This window comes from Bos javanicus, chromosome 1 (genome assembly GCF_032452875.1).
Source record: "Bos javanicus breed banteng chromosome 1, ARS-OSU_banteng_1.0, whole genome shotgun sequence".
Taxonomy (NCBI): domain Eukaryota; kingdom Metazoa; phylum Chordata; class Mammalia; order Artiodactyla; family Bovidae; genus Bos; species Bos javanicus.
The window spans coordinates 112915078-112936008 of NC_083868.1; positions in this window are offsets into that span (position 1 = coordinate 112915078).

Consider the following 20931-nt stretch of genomic DNA (forward strand, 5'->3'; position numbering starts at 1 on the left):
TTATGAAGAGCATATCTATGAAAATTCACATATGAGATTTTGTAAATACTTATATTTACAAAATATACTTTGTATTTTTCATATATATATACATATACACACACAGTTCAGTTCAGTCACCCAGTTGTGTCCGACTCTGTGACCCCATGAATCACAACACGCCAGGCCTCCCTGTCCATCACCAACTCCTGGAGTTCACTCAAACTCATGTCCATCGAGTCGGTGATGCCATCAAGCCATCTCATCCTCTGTCATCCCCTTCTCCTCCTGCCCCCAATCCCTCCCCAGCATCAGAGTCTTTTCCAGTGAGTCAACTCTTCGCATGAGGTGGCCAAAGTATTGGAGTTTCAGCTTTAGCATCATTCCCTCCAAAGAACACCCAGGACTGATCTTCAGAATGGACTGGTTGGATCTCCTTGCAGTCCAAGGGACTCTCAAGAGTCTTCTCCAACACCACAGTTCAAAAGCATCAATTCTTCGGTGCTCAGCCTTCTTCACAGTCCAACTCTCACATCCATACTTGACCACAGGAAAACCCATAGCCTTGACTAGACGAACCTTTGTTGGCAAAGTAATGTCTCTGCTTTTGAATATGCTATCTAGGTTGGTCATAACTTTTCTTCCAAGGAGTAAGCGTCTTTTAATTTCATGGCTGCAGTCACCATCTGCAGTGATTTTGGAGCCCAGAAAAATAAAGTCTGCCACTGTTTCTACTGTTTCCCCATCTATTTCCCATGAAGTGATGGGACCAGATGCCACGATCTTAGTTTTCTGAATGTTGAGCTTTAGCCAACTTTTTCACCCTCCTCTTTCACTTTCATCAAGAGGTTCTTCAGTTCCTCTTTGGTTTCTGCCATAAGGGTGGTGTCATCTGCATATCTGAGGTTATTGATATTTCTCCTGGCAATCTTGATTCCAGATTGTGCTTCTTCCAGCCCAGTGTTTCTCATAATGTACTCTGCATCTAAGTTAAATAAGCAGGGTGACAATATACAGCCTTGACATACTCCTTTTCCTATTTGGAACCAGTCTGTTGTTCCATGTCCAGTCTATTTTTTTAAATCTTTAATTTTATTCAGTATTTTGTAGTTTTTAGTATACAAGCCTTGCACTTAAGTCGATTCCTATTTTATTCTTTTTTTTTGGTATTAGAAATGGGATACTTTCATAAATTCATTTTCATTTTATATATATATATTTTAAAAGTTTTTATTTGGAGGACAATTGTTTTACAATGTTGTGTTGGTTTCAGTGATACAAGGTGAATCAGCCATAAATATATATAGGTGCCCTCCATCTTGATCCTCCCTCCCACTCTCCACCCTATCCCACTCATCTAGGTAGTCAGAGAGCACTGGTTTGAGCTTCCTGCATTATACAGCAACTTCCCACTAGTTATAGATGGTAATGTACATGTTTCAGTGCTACTTTCTCAATTCATCCCACCCTCTCTTTCCCCTGCTGTGTCCACAAGCCTGTTCTCTATGTCTGCATCTCTATTTCTGCCCTCCAAATGGGTTCATCAGTACCATTTTTCTAGATTACACATATTTGTGTTAATAATGCAATATTTGCTTTTCTCTTTCTGACTTATTTCACTCTGTATAACAGGCTCTAGGTTCATCCACCTCAGTTCAACTGACTCAAATTCGTTCCTTTCTATGGCTAAGTAATATTCCATTGGGCTTCCCAGGAGGCTCAGTGGTAAAGAATCCACCTGCCAATGTAGGAGATGTGGGTTCAATCCCTGGGTCTGGAATATACCCTGGATAAGGAAATGGCAACCCACTCCAGTATTTTTGCCTGGCAAATCCCACAGACAGAGGACCCTGGCAGGCTATAGTGCATAGGGTCAAAAAAGAGTCAGATATGACTTAGCAATTAAACACCACAACCAACAATATTCCATTGTATATGTGTACCACAACTTCTTTATCCATTCATCTGTCGATGGACATCTAAGTTGCTTCCATATCCTGGCTATTGTAAACAGCACTGCAGTGAACACTGGGGTACATGTGTCTTTTTTAATTATGGTTTTTTCCATGTACATGTCCAGGAGTGGGATTCCTGAGTTATATGATGGTTTTATTTCTAGATTTTTAAGCGATCTCCATACTGTCCTCCATAGTGGCTGTATCAATTTACATTTTCACCAGTCGTGCAGGACGGTCCCCTTTCTCCACATCCTCTCCAGCATTTACTGTTTGTAGGTTTTTTTTTATTATGGCCATCTGACTAATGTGAGGTGATATCTCATTGTAGTTTTCATTTGCATTTCTCTAATAATGAGTGATATTGAAAAATTTTTCATATGTTTATTGGACATCTGTATGTGTTCTTTGGAGAAATGTCTATTTACATCTTCTGCCCATTTTTGATCAGGTTATTTGTTTTTCTGATATTGAGCTGCATCAGGTGCTTATATATTTTGGAGAGATTAATCCTCTGTCATTTGCTTCATTTTCAATTATCTTCTCCCATTATGAGGGTTGTCTTTCATCTTGTTTATAGTTTACTTTGCTGTACAAAAGCTTTTAAGTTTAATTAGGTTCAATCTTTAAATTTTTTGTTCTTATTTCCATTACTCTAGGAGGTGGATCAAAAAGAATCTTGCTGCAATTTACAACAAGGAATGTTCTGACTATGTTTTCCTTTAAAAGTTTTACAGCTTCTGGCCTTAATTTAGGCCTTTTATCCATTTTGAGTTTATTTTTGTATATGGTGTTAGAAAGTGTTCCAGTTTCATTCTTTTACATGTAGCTGTCCAGTTTTCCCAGCACCACTTACAGAAGAGACTATCCTTTCTCCATCATATATTATAGCCTCCTTTGTCAAAGATAAGGTGGCCATAGGTGCATGGGTTTATTTTTGGGTTTTTATCTTGTTCTATTTATCTATACTTTTGTTTTTGTGCCAGTACTATACTGTTGATTACTGTAGCCTTGTAGTATAGTCTGAAGCCAGAAAGGTTGACTCTTCCAGCACTGATTTTCTTTCTCAAGATTGCTTTGGCTATTTGGGATCTTTTTTGTCTCCATTACAAAATCTTGTAATTTTTTGTTCTAGTTCTGTGAAAAATGTCATTGGTAATTTGATAGGGATTGCATTAATCTGTAGATTGGTTTGGGTAGTATAGTCATTTTGACAGTATTGATTCTCCCAATCCAAGAACATGATATATCTCTCCATCTGTTCATGTAATCTTTGATTTCTTTCATTGGCATCTTATATTTTTCTGCATACAGGTATTTTGTCTCCTTCAGTTCAATCACTCAGTCATGTCCGACTCTTTGCAACCCCATGGACTGAAGCACGCCAGGCTTCCTCGTCCATCACCAACTCCCAGAGCTTGCTCAGACTCATGTCCATTGAGTCAGTGATGTCATCCAACCATCTCATCTTTTGTCATCCCCTTCTCCTCCCACCTTCAATCTTTCCCAGCATCAAGGTCTTTTCCAATGAGTCAGTTCTTCACATCAGGTGGCCAAAGTATTGGAGTTTCAGCTTCAGCATCAGTCCTTTCAATGAATATTCAGGACTGATTTCCTTTAGGATTGACTTTTGTCTCCTTAGGTAGGTTTATTCCTAGGTATTTTATTCTTTATTTTGCAATGGGATTGTTTACTTAATTTTCTTTCTGATTTTTCTTTGTTAGTGTATATAAATGCAAGGGATTTCTGTGTATTGATTTTGTATCCTGTGACTTTACTAAGTTCATTGATTAGCTCTAATAATTTTCTGATTGCATCTTTAGGGCTTTCTATGTATAATATCATGTTATCTGTGAACAATGAGAGTTATACTTCTTATTTTCCAATCTAGAGTCACTTCTTTTCTTTTTCTTTGATTGCCATGGCTTGGACTTCCAGAACTATGTTGAATAATAGTGGTGAGAGTGGGCGCCCTTGTCTTGTTCCTGATCTTAGAGGAAATTCTTTGAGTTTTTCACCATGGAGAATCATGTCAGATTCTTTAATGCAGTTGTGTAGTGTACAGTTGACTTTAGTATAGTGACCTTGTATTCTGCAACCTTATTGAAATAGCTAATTCATTATGATCTTTCTTTGACTCAGGATTTTCTCTGTGTAAGATCAGGACTTCTGGGAATAGAGATATTTTTACTCCTTTCTTTCCAGTCTGGATACCTTTTATTTCTTTTCTTTTTTTCTTTCTTAATTGCCTTGGCTATAATCTCTAGTATAATGTTAAACAGAAATGTCAAAAATAGATATTCTTGTCTTCTTCTTGATTTGCTAACCTGTTTCTGATTGCTGTCTTTACTCTTTTACCATTCAGTGTCAAGGCAGCTAATTTTTTATAGAAATCTTTTAGTAGATGAAGTCCTCATATTTTTTATTTCGTTGAATACTGTTATTATGAAAGAGTGTTACATTTTGTCAAGTGTTTTTTTTCCTGCAGCTACTCAGATGGGCTGGAAGAAGCACAAGCTGGAATCAAGATTGCCGGGAGAAATATCAATAACCTCAGATATGCAGATGACACCACTCTTTTGGCAGAAAGTGAAGAGGAACTAAAAAGCCTCTTGATGAAAGTGAAAGTGGAGAGTGAAAAAGTTGGCTTAAAGCTCAACATTCAGAAAACGAAGATCATGGCATCTGGTCCCATCACTTCATGGGAAATAGATGGGGAAACAGTGGAAACAGTGGCAGACTTTATTTTTCTGGGCTCCAAAATCACTGCAGATGGTGACTGCAGCCATGAAATTAAAAGATGCTTACTCCTTGGAAGAAAAGTTATGATCAACCTAGATAGCATATTCAAAAGCAGAGACATTACTTTGCCAACAAAGGTTCGTCTAGTCAAGGCTATGGTTTTTCCAGTGGTCATGTATGGATGTGAGAGTTGGGCTGTGAAGAAAGCTGAGCACCGAAGAATTGATGCTTTTGAACTGTGGTGTTGGAGAAGACTCTTGAGAGTCCCTTGGACTGCAAGGAGATCCAACCAGTCTATTCTGAAGATCAGCCCTGGGATTTCTTTGGAGGGAATGATGCTAAAGCTGAAGCTCCAATACTTTGGCCACCTCATGCAAAGAGTTGACTCATTGGAAAAGACTCTGATGATGGGAGGGATTGGGGACAGGAGGAGAAGGGGACGACAGAAGATGAGATGGCTGGATGACATCAATGACTCGATGGCATCACTAACTCGATGGATGTGAGTCTGAGTGAACTCCAGGAGTTGGTGATGGACAGGGAGGCCTCGCATGCTGTGATTCATGGGGTCGCAAAGAGTTGGACATGGCTAAGTGACTGAACTGACTGAACTGACTCAGATGGCCATGCAGTTTTGTACTTTATTAATAAAGTATATTACATTAATCGGTTTTGAAATGGTAATCCAACCTTGTGTTCCTGGGCCATAGTATATAATTCTTTTTGTATCTTGCTTGGTTGGTTTGCTAGTATATTGAGGGTTTTTGCAACTATATATATGAGATATACTGTTCTGTACTTTTCTTCTTTTTGCCTAATTTTGATATCAGGCAAATTGTGTGAATGAGTTGGGAAGCATTCCCTCCACTTTGAAACTCTTTGAAAGAGTTTGTGAAAGATTAGTAATGATCCTTCTTTAAATGTTTGGTAGAATTCACCAGTCAAGCCATATGACCTAGGTTTCTCTTTGTAGGATTTTTTTTTTTAAATTACTAGTTCAATAGCATTACTTGCTATTTATTTACTCTTATAATCTGTCCTTGAGTCAGTATCATATTTACATTTTGGGAAATGTAAAGAGAAACTTATTAAATGACACCACAGGAATACAGTCAACAATAATCAAGTGTTGGCAATCCCACTGGACAGATCATTTCCTTTCTTCAACAAATAAATAACAGAAGAAAAAACAAAACAAGAATGTGAGGAGGATAACCAGAGATTATTAGAGACTTAAGAGCCCCGTGTCAATTAGAATTTTGAATCTTATGTAGATCCTGATTCTAACAAGCTACAAAACAAAATGAGACAATCAAGGATATTTTTTAACACTAATAAAATACTGTACATTAAAGGTGTTGCAGATCCTGATTCTAACAAGCTACAAAACAAAATGAGACAATCAAGGATATTTTTTAACACTAATAAAATACTGTACATTAAAGGTGTTGCAGGTTTGATTTCAGACCACTGCAATAAAGTAAATATTGCAATTTAGTTAGTTACATGAATTATTTGCTTCAGTGCATATTAAAGTTAGGTTTATGCTATACTCTAGTCTCAGAGAAGGCAATGGCACCCCACTCCAGTACTCTTGCCTGGAAAATCCCATGGATGGAGGAGCCTGGTGGGCTGCAGTCCATGGGGTCGCTACGAGTCTGACACGACTGAGTGACTTCACTTTCACTCTTCACTTTCATGCACTGGAGAAGGAAATGGCAACCCATTCCAGTGTTCTTGCCTGGAGAATCCCAGGGATGGCAGAGCCTCGTGGGCTGCTGTCTATGGGGTTGCACAGAGTTGGACACGACTGAAGCGACTTAGCAGCAGCAGCAGCAGCATACTCTAGTCTATACAATATATATACAATAACAATATATATATATATATATATATAAAAAACAATAGCAGTATATCTAACAAACTGTACAAAAGTAATATAAACAAAAGGAGTATATCTAATGTATGTACCTTCCTTAAAAATACTTTATTGCCTAAAAAAATGCCAAAACAATTTAAAAAAGCATCAAAGATCACTGATCACAGATCACCATAATAAACATAATAATAATGAACATTTTGAAATATTGCAAGAATTACTAAAATGTTCCCTAGAGACATAAGTGAGCAAATGCTGTTGGGACAATGTCACCAACATAATTACTTAATGCAGAATTGCCACAAACTATCAATTTGTTAAAAAACCACAATATTAGCAAAGCTGAATAAAGTGAAGTGCAATAAAACAAGGTACGCAATAAAACAAGGTATAATTATCTTATAGTGACCTATGTCTTTAAAAGTATTCTTACGTTTAGAGATACATACTGAAAATGATAAGATGTGAGGCATATGATTAAAAATGATTCAGGGATAGGGTATGTGCAGGGATAAAGATGAAAAAAATTGGTCATAAGTTGATTATTAAAACTGGTGATAAATTCATGGGTTCCTTACATTATTTTGAATTCTCCCATAATATAGAGCTAAAAAATGAGCAATAAATATTTACTAACTACTAATGATGTACTCATCATCGTGTTAAGCAGTGTGTAATAATGAAAGAACTATACATCATGATTTCTGACCATAAATTTTTGATCTCATCCAGGTGACAGTATTAAAAGTCATGAGGACTTCTCTGGTGGTACTGTGGATAAGAATCTACCTGCCAACGCAGGGGATACAGGTTCGATCCCTAGTCCATGCCGCAGAGCACCTAAGCCTGTACACCACAACTACTGAAGCTCACGTTCTAGAACCCATGAGCTGCAGCTATAGAAGCCCACGTTCCTAAAGCATGCGCTCCGCAACAAGAGAAGCCACACAATGAGTAGCCTGTGCACCACAGTGAAGGTAGCCCTTGCTCGCCATAACTAGAGAAAGCCCACATAAAGCAGCACAGGCCCAGAACAGCCAAAAAAAAAATTTTTTTTTTCTTTTAAAGTCATGAGACAACAAGTCAATGGAATTAATAGTTAAAATATTTGACACAGATTATAGGCATTCAGAGGAGAATTAAATTCTTGAGGCCTGGAAGTGTTAGAGGAAATATAGAAGGGAAGAGATTCAAATCAGCATTTTAGAGGATGAGACAAATTTGATCAGATATAAGGAACAGAGAAAAGGCTGGGCAGTTTACTAGATTCTATAAAGGTTAATAAGTAAAAATTTCCTCTTACTATTTTCTTTGGGATATACTTCCCAATGCTTCATCCCTGGGCTCTTTAAAGCAAACTGAAGATATTTGAAGATTTAGGAGTTTTCCTTTGAAATCATCTCTGAATATTAAATTATGCAAATTTCATTGAGTATACATAGTCCCTCTGTCATCATATTTTTAAAGGTCATATGTTGTTCTCTTGCAGAAACATCATCTCTTCTCAGTAAAAACCACACTGAACCACATATTTCAAATAAAACTAACGGTGGAAGTCTCTCCCTAAACACACTGCCAAAGAAAATCATTATGCAAATCATCTAGGAGTTGAATATACTTTTACACTCACAGCAGGCAAATGCAAAATTAGCACACAATAGAAGGTAAAGTTTTGATCAATTCAAAGAGAATGCATGTCAAGAGTAACTAATGGTGGCCCCATTATACCTCTCAATAATGTCAGAGAAATATTTCTTCCAATTTTTCAGCTTAAGCATAATTACTCTAACCACTAAGTTAGAGTGGTTATTCTAACTTATTCTCTTGCTAGGAAAACAAACCAACCTATATGCTTACCCCAAATTATCTAGTAGAACAGGTTACAAGATATGAACCTGAGACCACAAGAGGATAACTAATTTACCTAAATCAACAGTAAATAATAAAGTCAGGAATACTAAAAATATAACAGAATGTAAAATGTACTTTATATTATGTATGTTTTCCCTTCTCAAATTACACTTTAATATTCATCTACTTTATCACATACCTTCATCTTGCATTTAAGGACTGACTTCATCTGACAGGAAATAGTTTCACTCGATAAACTAGGCCATTTTTCAATCTATTATGAAACTACAACATAGAACATGAGTGGCCCACACATCAATCATGTCATATTTCCTGCTAACAGAATTACAAGTTTGTTCAGGAACTGGATGATCATATACTTCTAGGAGGGTTAGATCCCAAGGGTGAATCTCAATTAATTTAGAGCAGTAGTCTCCAATGGAGAAGGCAATGGCACCCCACTCCAGTACTCTTGCCTGGCAAATCCCATGGACGGAGAAGCCTGGTGGGCTGCAGTCCATGGGGTCGCGAAGAGTCAGACACAACTGAGCGACTTCACTTTCACTTTTCACTTTCATGCATTGGAGTAGGAAATGGCAACCCACTCCAGTGTTCTTGCCTAGAGAATCCCCAGGGACGGGGGAGCCTGGTGGGCTGCCGTCTATGGGGTCACACAGAGTCGGACACGACTGAAGCGACTTAGCAGCAGTCTCCAAGGTGATGTTGCCATATCCAGTGTTACAGATATCAATATCATGAGAATACTTTGAAAACATCAAAATTATTTTCATAAAAGTACTAATGCCCTTATTACCTTTTTCACTATGTTGACACATGAATTGATGGTGCAAAAGCAGTGTTGGTTTTTAAAACTGCTAGATCCTCAGCACAAAGCAAGGCAATGGCCCACACTATGCCAGAAACCATTTTATTGTTCACCACTAAAGATCCAGGTAGTAAAAAAAAAAGAAAAGAGAGCTTCCATGGTAGTCCAGTGGTAAAGACTCGGCTTGCCAATGCAGGAGACACAGGTTTGATCCCTGATCCACCTGCCATGGAGCATCTAGGCCCATGTGCCACAACCGTTGAGCCTGTGCTCTAGAGCTTGGGAATCACAACTATTGAGCCCATGGGAGGCAACTACTGAAGCCCGTGCACTGCAGCAAGAGAGGCCACCACAATGGGAAGCCTGCACACCGCAACTAGAGACTAGCCTTGTTTTCCTCAACTAGAGGAAAGCCTGCGTGGCAACAAAGACAGCACAGCAAAAATAAATACACAAATAAAATTATATTTAAAGAAGAATGAAAAAGAAAACCCAGTTTCACTTGAGAATTTCCTATATAAGTTCAGTTCAGTTGCTCAGTTGTGTCAGACTCTTTGGAACCCCATGGATTGAAGCATGCCAGGCTTCCCTGTCCATCACCAACTCCCAGAGCTTGCTCGGACTCATGTCCATCGAGTCAGTGATGCCATCCAAACATCTCATCCTCTGTCATCCCCTTCTTCTGCTTTCAACCTTTCCCAGTAACAGGGTCTTTTCCAATGAGTCAGTTCCTTGCATCAGGCAGCCAAAGTATTGGAGTTTCAGCTTCAGCATCAGTCCTTAAAATGAATATTCAGGACCAATTGCCTTTAGAATTGACTGGTTTGATCTTGCAGTCTAAGGGAGTCCAACACCACAGTTCAAAAGCATCAATTCTTTGGTGCTCAGCTTTCTTTATAGTGCAACTCTCACATTCATACATGACTACCAGAAAAATCACAGCTTTGACTAGATGGATGTTTGTCAGCAAAGTAACGCCTCTGCTTTTTAATATGCTGTCTAGGTTGGTCATAGCTTTTCTTTAAGGAGTAAGCATCTTTTAATTTCAGGGCTACAGTCACCATCTGCAATGATTTTGGAGCCCAAGAAAATAAAGTCTGTCACTATTTCCATTGTTTCCCCATCTGTTTGCCATGAAGTGATGGTACTGGATGCCATAATCTTCTTTTTATGAATGCTGAGTTTTAAGCCAGCTTTTTCACTCTCCTCTTTCACTTTTACTTTCCTATATGATGTAGTTCAAATGATTGATTTTACTAAAGTTTGATTCTTGAATTCCTGGCATTTTAACATTCTTTGTGACAAAACAAACCATTAGTATGTAATAAGTTTACTGTTACAAACATGAAGCACTTCTGTGCAATGATTGGTTCAAGGAAAAGCATTTGTATTACTGAATGGAGTACTGAATTAATCACCTTTTTCATGGAACAGCATTTTTACTTGAAAGATGATTCACAAGCAAACTATGGTTTCCGGACATTGGTATTTTGCAGATATTTTCTCAGTAATAAATCAACTGGGTCTCTCATTTCAAGGAAATTAGTTGTTAATATTTTTCCATTATAAATTTTGAATTTTCAAGTGAAAATTTAAATTTTGGAAAGCATAGCCTCTGTTGTGAGCATGCACAGCTTCCCAATATGATGAGATCAGTGGTAATACTAAAAATGTGATGATGAGATATTTTGATATTGTATAGGGAAATACATCAACATGAGAAGACCTATATAACCAGAGAGCAAATAATTTATAAATGACCAATTTGACAGGCTAAAAAATCACGCATGTGTAAAATATCCATTCAAAGCACAAAATACACAAATAGGTTTTGATGTAAGGAAATTAATTGATAAAGCCTCAGATTCCACATTACAAATAACCTTGAAGATACTGAAACTTATTTTGTCATATGTAAAAACAATAGCTATAATTATCTGAAAAAGCTATTCAAGTACCCACCCTTTCTAGCTACATATGTCTGTGAGGCTAGATTTTCTTTATATCCTTCAATCAAAACATATTACAGAAGTTGAATAGTGGAACAGACATGAGAATTTAGATATTTTCTATTAAACCGTATATTAAAGAGATTTATAAAAATGAACAATAATCCTATGCTTCTCATTAAATATATTTTAAAATATAGTTTTTAATATACAGTTTTTTTAATAATATAGTTTTTAATATGTTATCTATCTTAATATGGAGAAGGCAATGGCACCCCACTCCAGTGTTCTTGCCTGGAAATTCCCATGGATGGAGGAGCCTGGTGGGCTGCCGTCTACGGGGCTGCACAGAGTCAGACACGACTGAAGCAACTTAGCAGCCGCAGCAGCATTTTAATATGTAATGGGTTTACTATTATTTTGAGAGCAATTAGTAAATAAATACTTTAAAATTTCTTTTAATTTCTATTATGGTACATATTGATAGATATACCACATTAACAAAGAATTTAAGAGGAGGTAAAGGAGTCTGAGGGCTTCCCTAGTGTTTCAGTGGTAAGAATCCACCTGTCAATGCAGGAAATGCAGGTTTGATCCCTGGGTTAGGAAGATCCCCTGAAGAAGGAAATAGCAATCCATTCTAGTATTCTTGTCTGGGAAATCCTATGGACAGTGGAGCCTGGGTTACAGTCCATGGGGTCACAGAAGACTCAGATACAATTTTAGTGGCTAAACAACAGCAACAATAAAGGAGTCTGAAGACTAAACCTTTGAGAACCACTGATCTAGAACAATCATGATCATTTCATTACCTTAAAAAGACTGGTCTAGAAATAGGCATATGACTTAATTGCTTGATGAGACTAGAGGAAATTTCCTATTTTATAATACTAGGAAGAGATTTTCTTTCATTTTAAAAGGGACACCAAAAAATAAATTCTCCTTCTGATACTTTATATTGTTATATGAGAACCGTGTTTTTGTATTGGTGCTCTTGACCTTGAAAAGACAAGCCTCAGGACAGGAGCCAACAGTAGAGAACAGTGAAGCAGAAAGATTGAAGGATCGTGGGTCCTTGACCTAAATCATTTCTTGACTTCTTTTGCAAGAAAACAAACCCACTAATTGTCCATGACATTTTGAGATTTTGGACCTGTGGATACGGCAGGGGAAGGAAAGGGTGGGTCGAATTGAGAAAGTAGCGTTGACACATATACACTATCATGTGTAAAACAGATAGCTAGTGGGAAGCTACTATACAACACAGGGAGCCCACCTGGTGCTCTGTGATGACCCAGAGGGGTGGGATGGGGAGAGGGGAAGGAGGCTCAAGAGGGGAAAGATATATATATATATATATAATTAGGACTGATTCCCATTGTACAACAGAAACCAATACAACATTGTAAGGCAATTTCTCTCCAATTAAAAATTTAAAAAAACCCATCCTAAATGACATAGAATGTTTTGTTATGTATCTTATCTAATGTTTCCTTTTGCAACTGCTTATTTATAGTCATTCATTTGGAATATGTTTAACACCTATGCTAATAGCTAAAACAACTATGACTTGAGGGTAAATAAAATGATTTACTTAATAGGTATTTTACAGAAATATTCAGATAAGTAATAAACCTTTTTCAGTTTGATTCTATACTCGTGAAGTTCTTTTCTAATTGTAATTTAGTTTCCATGAAGGTCTGCTTACATGGATAGACTGCAATAGTGTAACACAAGTAAATATGGCTTATATGACATTGACATTTGTCTGTATAGTCCAAAAATCTTGATATGTATTCCAAATGTACCTTTTTTGGCTTGTGACCTTGGACTTAATTTCAAATTTAATTTTATGATGCAATTTCAGAATTGAGTCTCTATTAAATCTGCATCAATATTTTGACTTTAATATCATAGAGATAAATATGTTAGATAAACTAGTAATAATAGTTGGAGCGTTTTATTTGCCAATTCATGATTATCAGAATTTATCTCACAGAATGTTTATCTAGGAAAGTTTCTCAGCATTGGCACTATTGAAATTTGGGGCCAGATAAATCTCCTTTGCAGGTAGCTTCTCCCTGTGCCTCTACCTACTAAATGCTAGTAGCAAGTACTCACTACCCCAGGCCCCGATGTAACAACCAAAAATGTCTATAGGCATTATCAAGTGTCCCTTGAGGGGCAAGTTGCTTCCTCCTCCACTCAGAACCATTAGTCTATGAGACAATCAAAAATTTTTCCTGATTTTGCCTGCCACAGATAGCATAACTCAGAAGCATGATTAGGTTTATTTGCTTTGACTATCTTTCTTCTATTCCTTATAAGGGATTGCAAAGTTTTCCTATTCTTCCCTCTCCTTTTTGTCCCAGGTTGATGGGACTCATGGCCTTAGGAAAGAGAGTCCTTAATTAGTATTCCCAGGTGGTACAGTTGTAAAGAAACCCCTGGCAAATGCAGGAGATGCAAGAGATGTAGGTTCGATCCCTGGGTTGGAAAGATTCCCTGGTATAGAAAATGTCAATCCACTAGTATTATTGCCTGGACAATGCCATGGACAGAGGAACCTGGCAGGCCTCAGTCCTGCCAGGGTCACAAAGGGTTGGACGTGACTGAGCACATGCACACACACACACAGGAGATAAAGGGGAGGAAGAGAAAATGATTCCTAAGTTTTTTATAGTGGTATTAACTGTTTTTTAAAAAGCATCATTATGGCATGAACTGTTATATCTAAATATAAATGTCAGTAAATAATCATAACTGCTGGTCTACATGTATTACAATTGTGGTGACCCTTATCTATCTTGCTCAAAATTATTCCCCCAGAGTCTAGCAGTGTTTCCATTCTTGTTAGACATTCAGTATGTATCTAATGAATCCATGAATAAAATTCTCATTACCTTAGCATTACAATGTGTGTGCATGTTCAGTCACTAAGTCGTGTCCAACTATTTTGCAACCCCATGGACTTCTGCAACCCTGCCTGGCTCTTCTGTCCATGGGATTTCCCAGGCAAGAATACTGGAGTAGGTTGCCATTTCCTTCTCCAGGTGATATTCCCGACCCAGGGATTGAACCTGTGTCTCCTGCATTGCAGGCAGATTCTTTACAACTGAGCCACCTGGGAAGCCCTAGCATGACAATAGCAAACCTGCTAATTACTAGCCTGTTAGTTTAAAAGTTATTCTTCTTGGAGGTGGAGATCATTTAACAATAAATACTGAATATTGCCATATAAAAACTTCTACATCAGGTGTCATCATTATCAAAAGATTCAGTCCAAAGGAGGTGATTAGCACCAAACAACAAAATGTTTAGCAATATATTATTGAATTAATAAGGGTAAATGTGAAGTCATATGGGAAAAAAGATAAAGAAAAAAAAATGACAAAAACTAGAACATTGTGAGAATGAGGTGGTAACTGGATTGAATCTTTGAAGAGAGGACTTTTACAGTGTAAGGCTTTGAAGACACCTAGGAGAACTTCATTGAGTCTTATACGGGAAGGTATAGCTGCACAATGTTGTCATGATGAACCCACTGTGATTACACAGAAATGAAACTTCAAGAGTAATCAAGAAATGAACACTGTTTAGAAGCCCAACCAACCAACCTATTAGGAAGTAACATCAAAAGGAATTCCAAATATTTCAATTTAAAGCCTAAAATGGAGTCATAAAAATACCAGAGAAAATATAAGCAATTTTATTTCTAATTCTTACAGTAGGGTCAGTGTTTTAAAAAATGATACAAAGCCTAGAAAGTATAAAAGAAATTAAAGATATGCTTTGTTTTATATATTAAGGTGTTCTTCATGGGAAAGCTACCATAATCAAACTCAACAGAAACAGTGGGGAAAATATTTGAAATACAAATGACTGACTTAATAAGTCAATTTCCTTCTTACACAAAAAGCTCTTACTAAACTTCCAATTTATCCACATTTTCATCTCTTCCTTCATATCCAATCTGTAAAATCCTCTCAGTCTCATATTGAAATTATATTCAATTTTTTAAAATATAAATTTATTTATTTTAATTGGAGGTTAATTACTTTATAATATTGTATTGGTTTTGCCATACATCAACATGATTCCGCCACGAGTATACACATGCTCCCCATCCCGAACCCCCCTCCCTCCTCCCTCCCCGTACCATCAACCCTCTGGGTCACAGCAGTGCACCATCCCCAAGCATCCTGTATCCTGCATCAAACCTGGACTGGCGATTCGTTTCTTATATGATATTATACATGTTTCAATGCCATTCTCCCAAATCATCCCACCCTCATAAAATCTGACCACTTGTCACTACCCTGACTCCTATCTCTTGGGTCCAAAGCACCAGAGTCTCCACGCTGAATAACTGAAATTACCTTTCACAAGATTTCCTGCACTTGCTTCCCAAACTGTCTCCCCCTCAATAGTCAAGTCTCAATACAGCAACTGAAGTGATACTGCCAGAACCAAAGTTATAGGTCACTTCTCTCTCAAAACCCTCAGAGAGCTTTCTGTCAAACTCAGAGTGAAAGCTAAGGTTGCTTACAATGGCTTGCAATATGTTAAAGCATCCTGCTTGATTTGGCCTCTCATTATCTTGTGTCCTACAAGGCTCCCCTCACTTGCTCAGTTTCACCCACCTGACATTCTGAAGCCATATTTCCTCAGGGTCTTTGCACCTGCCCCTCTTTGGTATGGATGTCCTTGCTCCAGATGTCACATGGATTTCTCCTTCACCTCCTCAGGTCTTTCATGCAATGTCACCTTCTCTCTGAAGCTCTCCCTGACTGTGATGTTTAATAGTTCAAACTCATGCCTTGAATCCCTTGTTCCACTTTACTTACTCATTTTTCACTGGTGAATTTATCACTATCCTGGTGGCTCAGTATCAAAGAATCTGTAATGCAGGAGATTCAGGTTTGATCCCTAAGTTGGAACGATCCCCTGGAGGAGGAAATGGCAACCCACTCCAGTATTCTTGCCTGGGGAATCCCAAGGGCAGAGGAGCCTGACAGACTACAATCCATAGAGTCGTAAAAGATTAGGACATGACATAGCAAATAGCAAAAATGTTTTAATACTGTAGTATCTATTATGTTAATTTTTCCTCCTTCTAGGATGAAAGTTTTATGGGGAAAAGCTTTTCATTTCTTTTGTTGACTTCTATGCTTCTAGCATTTTTAATGGAATGTGTCATAATACAAGCCATAAATAAATACTTACTGAATGAATTTTGAGTGAAATTAAGGAGAAAAAATAAAACTCAATAGAGCACATGATAGTCAAAATTTAACAGAAATATGTTTATAATTAAAATATATTTTAAAATTTTGCCAAATATTAAATAATCTTATCATAGTGTGATGAAACAAACACTTTCATGTACAGAGGCATGAACTGAAGAGTAATTTGACTCTATTTATTAAAATTAATATTCCACACTCTTATAGCCATGATTACTTAATTTAACAAAATCTTGAAACAACCGAAGTATTGAGAATTGGTATAAATTATGGAGCATAATATAGAATTTAACAGAACAAAGTAGATATACAAGACAATATAGAAAAAGGTCCTAATATTATTAACTGAAAAGCTAGGTTCAAAAGAATAGCCACTGTAGGATACAATCCGTTTTCCTTAATGCATACATATACTCAGATGCCCACATTTACATATATGTAAAATATTTCTGGAGAGCTACACACATACTGTTCCACACACATTGGGAGTCATTTGCATGAGGAATGCTTTATTCAATTTTTTTGTGAGGTCTAGTTGATTATTTGGTCTTCCAAGAAATTTATTTCAACTTACATTATGAATAATCTCTCTAAGCAAACATGTACATTTGAGTGAATGGATTAATGGTAGAGTGCCAGAAGCCGGCATATTGCATATTGAGTGCATATTGCATATTGCATATTGAGTGCAGCACTTTCCACAGCATCATCTTTCAGGATCTGGAATAGCTCAACTGGAATTCTATCACTGCCGGCAGCCCGCGTGAGGAACTCCGCCTGTGGCAAAGGTGATGAAGAAGGAGGCTCAGCATACGCAAAGGCGGGATCGAGCCTCAGGAGTCCCCCTGGAAATTCTCGAGCATCTACCCCCAAACCAGAGTCTGCCTACTTTCTGCTTTGTGCTTTCACCTACACCTCTGACTTTACGGGGGGCTATCCCCCACTACCTCTCTCTGAAAAAAGAGTTAGCTTACAGCTCCAGTTAATAATTCCTGGGTGTGACAGTGTTTCAACCTACAAACTCCTTTGGAAATCCTCTAGCCTGCCTGAATAGGTTTTTCTGGCCACATGTGATTGTTCAGAGCCTCCCAACTGTGAGAGGCAGGAGACGTTCTAAACTGTCTAAACACAGATTCCTTTGAGTAGTTAAAAGATTGATTAGAAATTGTATTGGTGAAGGGTTTTTCACTTATTGGGCCAATGTTTGCTGCTAAGTCTCCATACCCCTTACCTACTGTGTCCTTGGCAGTGTATTGATTGATATAACAGGTGTATAGAAATGTAAGTAGTAGCCTCAGTGTTTGTAACCTTGGACCCTTGAGTTAATTCCTTTCTTGATTGAGCCCACCTCACCTTTGCCCTATAGGAATGCAGCTTTGTCCAATGCTTTTTGGAGGCTGGCGCCTGACTTTGGAATAATCACCTTTAGAGAAAAATAAGTTTCTTAAAATGTTAACAGGCCTCCTGGCCAGAGGATGATGTAAATCACCTAAACTTTTGCATATGATAAGTTTGAAAGCCTGGCTTAGATTATGACCAGGAACTGCTGCCCTTGCATGACTCCACCCCTGCCCCCATTATCCTCTATGCACAACTTAAGGTATAAAACTACTTTGGAAAATAAAGTACGCCCCTTTTTTGTTCACTGAAATTTGGTCTCCCCATGTCATTCTTTCTTTCACCTTCTGGCTGAATTTTTCCTCTGAGGCAGGGAAGCTCGTCAAGCCTACTAATTTTGCCTGGGTTTCTAAGATCTGACCGGGGAGGCCTTAGTGTCTCCTCTCCTTCGGGAGAACGGGAGGACGCCTCCGGCCTTCGTAGGTGACGTAAATTCCCTGCTTTGGAATTTTATTCAGCCTTTTTTCTTCACTGAATTTTCCTACTGAGCTATCCTTAATTCAGCCGCTTTTCTCCACTGAATTTCCTCACTGAGCTATCCTCATTCTATTACTCATTATATCTTTGATGAATATTTAAATAAATAGGTCTTCTCTCCTTCGAATACCCTGGATCAGCTGGGGCTGGACCCCGGCAGTAGAGTATCATATAAATTTCTACAGTCAAATTTGGTATTTGGAGAGTCTTTAAAAATCTGGAAAAAAGCCACTCAGTCGTGTCTGACTCTGTGACCCTATGGACTTGTAGCCCACAAGGCTCCACTGTTCATGGAATTCTCCGGGCAAGAATTCTGGAGTGGGTAGCCATTCCCTTCTCCAAGGGATCTTCCTAACCCAGGGATTGAACCCGGGTCTCCTGCATTGCATGCAGATTCTTTACCTTTTGAGCCACCGGGGAAACCTTAAAAATCTGAGGAAACTAAAAAAAAAAAAAAGTCACAATTGTAGATTTTTAAAATTCCTTTTAGTTTAGAAGTATTTAAAAACCCTCAAAAAACAAAAGTATTAAAATATTCTGTATTTATAAGAAATAAACAGCTATTAGCTCACTATTATGTTTTTTACTACAATTGGTAGACTCTTCTAAATCTTGTTTAAAATATTCTCTCTGTTGTTCAACATCTGCTTCAATCTAGCTTCATTCTAGTGGAATAAATAATTGAAGACTGATCTGAACAGCAAATTTTGTATTCTGTGCACAGCATGTTAATCTGTAATTATACTGCTGCCTTTTCACTAAACTGGCTATAGGAAGTAGTTGACTTGAAGCTAATATTTAGTATTATAAACAATAAAAAAGATATAATGGAAAAGTTATGAAGCATATAAGGGATTCCAAGTAACCAACAGTGTCACCAGTTTTCTGAATATCATGTGGATTTGATAACACTGAATGGAATAACAAGGTCCTTATTAAGTTTTCATTCAAATTTTTACCCTAAAAGAAAAGGTCCTAATTTTTCACTCCTAGGTCTTAGAGCAGTCATCGCCTAAATACAGTTGACTATTGATAAAATGTCACAACTATATAATATTTGATGGTTTGAAGAAACCACATTTTTTTAAATTGCCACATTGTCAAATTAAAAATTACAACTGTTTCCTGGTTCATACCATTTTAGTGAATTTTGCATAAAGTTGTGCCTGCAGTTGTTCAACAGTAGCTCATGAAGCTAGTATGGAGGGAATAAAGGAAGAGCCATATAATAAAGACTCAGGAATTGACATACATCATGCTAGGTAGATAGGGAGAGAAAATTATTCCATTCCAGAAGGGTATTCAAACATGACAGAATAGGGAAGTGAACGAACCAGAACAAATAGTAACTCTACAGAGAAAACAGCCTTAACAGTGAGCTTAGATCAAAGTTTTTTAGAAGAATCTATTGCAGAGATGCCTGAAGCAAAATGTACCTATCCAGGCTGAAAGCTTTGTGAAGGTCATGGGCAGAGGTCTGCAACCAGTGGCTCATGGACTACATCCATGTTTACACAGGCATGACTACTTAAGTGCTTAATTGAACAGTATTTAAAAATTAGAAGTCACATAAAATGCTGTATTTCTAGCTTCTTTTGAAATCAATCCATGTTCTCCAATCATAGAATGATATTTTTGCACTAAAACAACTGATTGACATGGAGGAGCAGCTGCCCCATAGAAAGGATGCCCCATAGAAAGAAACTCTACAACTAGTTCCTACCCTGCAACTAGTTCAAATGATTCCTTTGGGGAAATTAGACAGGGTTGACCTTTCTTAAAATAATTTACTACCATCATCCAGAAAATCTACAACAATTAGAAATGTAAACGGGGCTCCTTGGACTTGTTCAATGCATAATCAGCCATGATGCTGCTTCACTCAGTTATGCCACCTGCCTTCAGGGTATTTAGAAACACATGGGATGAAATGAAGAAGACAAAGCTAGACCAGCACAGGATCTATTCTTTTCGCCCCTCTGGTCAGAATTAGTGTCATTTTTCTCTATCTTTCTTTTTTTTTTTTTGCTTTTTTTCCTCTTCCTTCCTCCCTTTCACTCTCCTTCCTTACACTTTTCCTCCCCTCTTTCCTTCCTTCCTTCATCCCCTCTTTCTCTCTTGTGTGTGCATGCACATACACACAGAGTGGTTTTAAAGGTTTTTAATTTGCTAACTCATTTCATGTGATTATTAATAAAATATTTATAAGGAGGTAAAATGCAATTGATCTGTAGTTCATTTTATTTTGCTAATATACCAAACCAAAAAATAAAAAACAAGTTTTCTTTCAAAAACTATTTCAGAAGCCTGAGGGGAAATGTACCTAAAGTATGTCCCTTTTATATACTGCCTTAAAGAGTACAGATCATATGCCACTTTTTCTTTCAACCAACTCTCCATATGCTGCCTGGGGAAGTATTAGAGGAGATGCAATGAAGACACTTGCCTGAGGTATGTCTATCCAGACTACAGACTATTCAAATTTTACTTTCCGAAACACAAGGGCTGAAATAAGGTTTACAAAAACAAGAAACAAGCAGCATCCATATTCTTTGATTATCTGTTTTGTTTACTTCTATTCTATCAGGTCTTGGCTAATATATAAGCTCCTCAGTGAGGCCTTACCTGA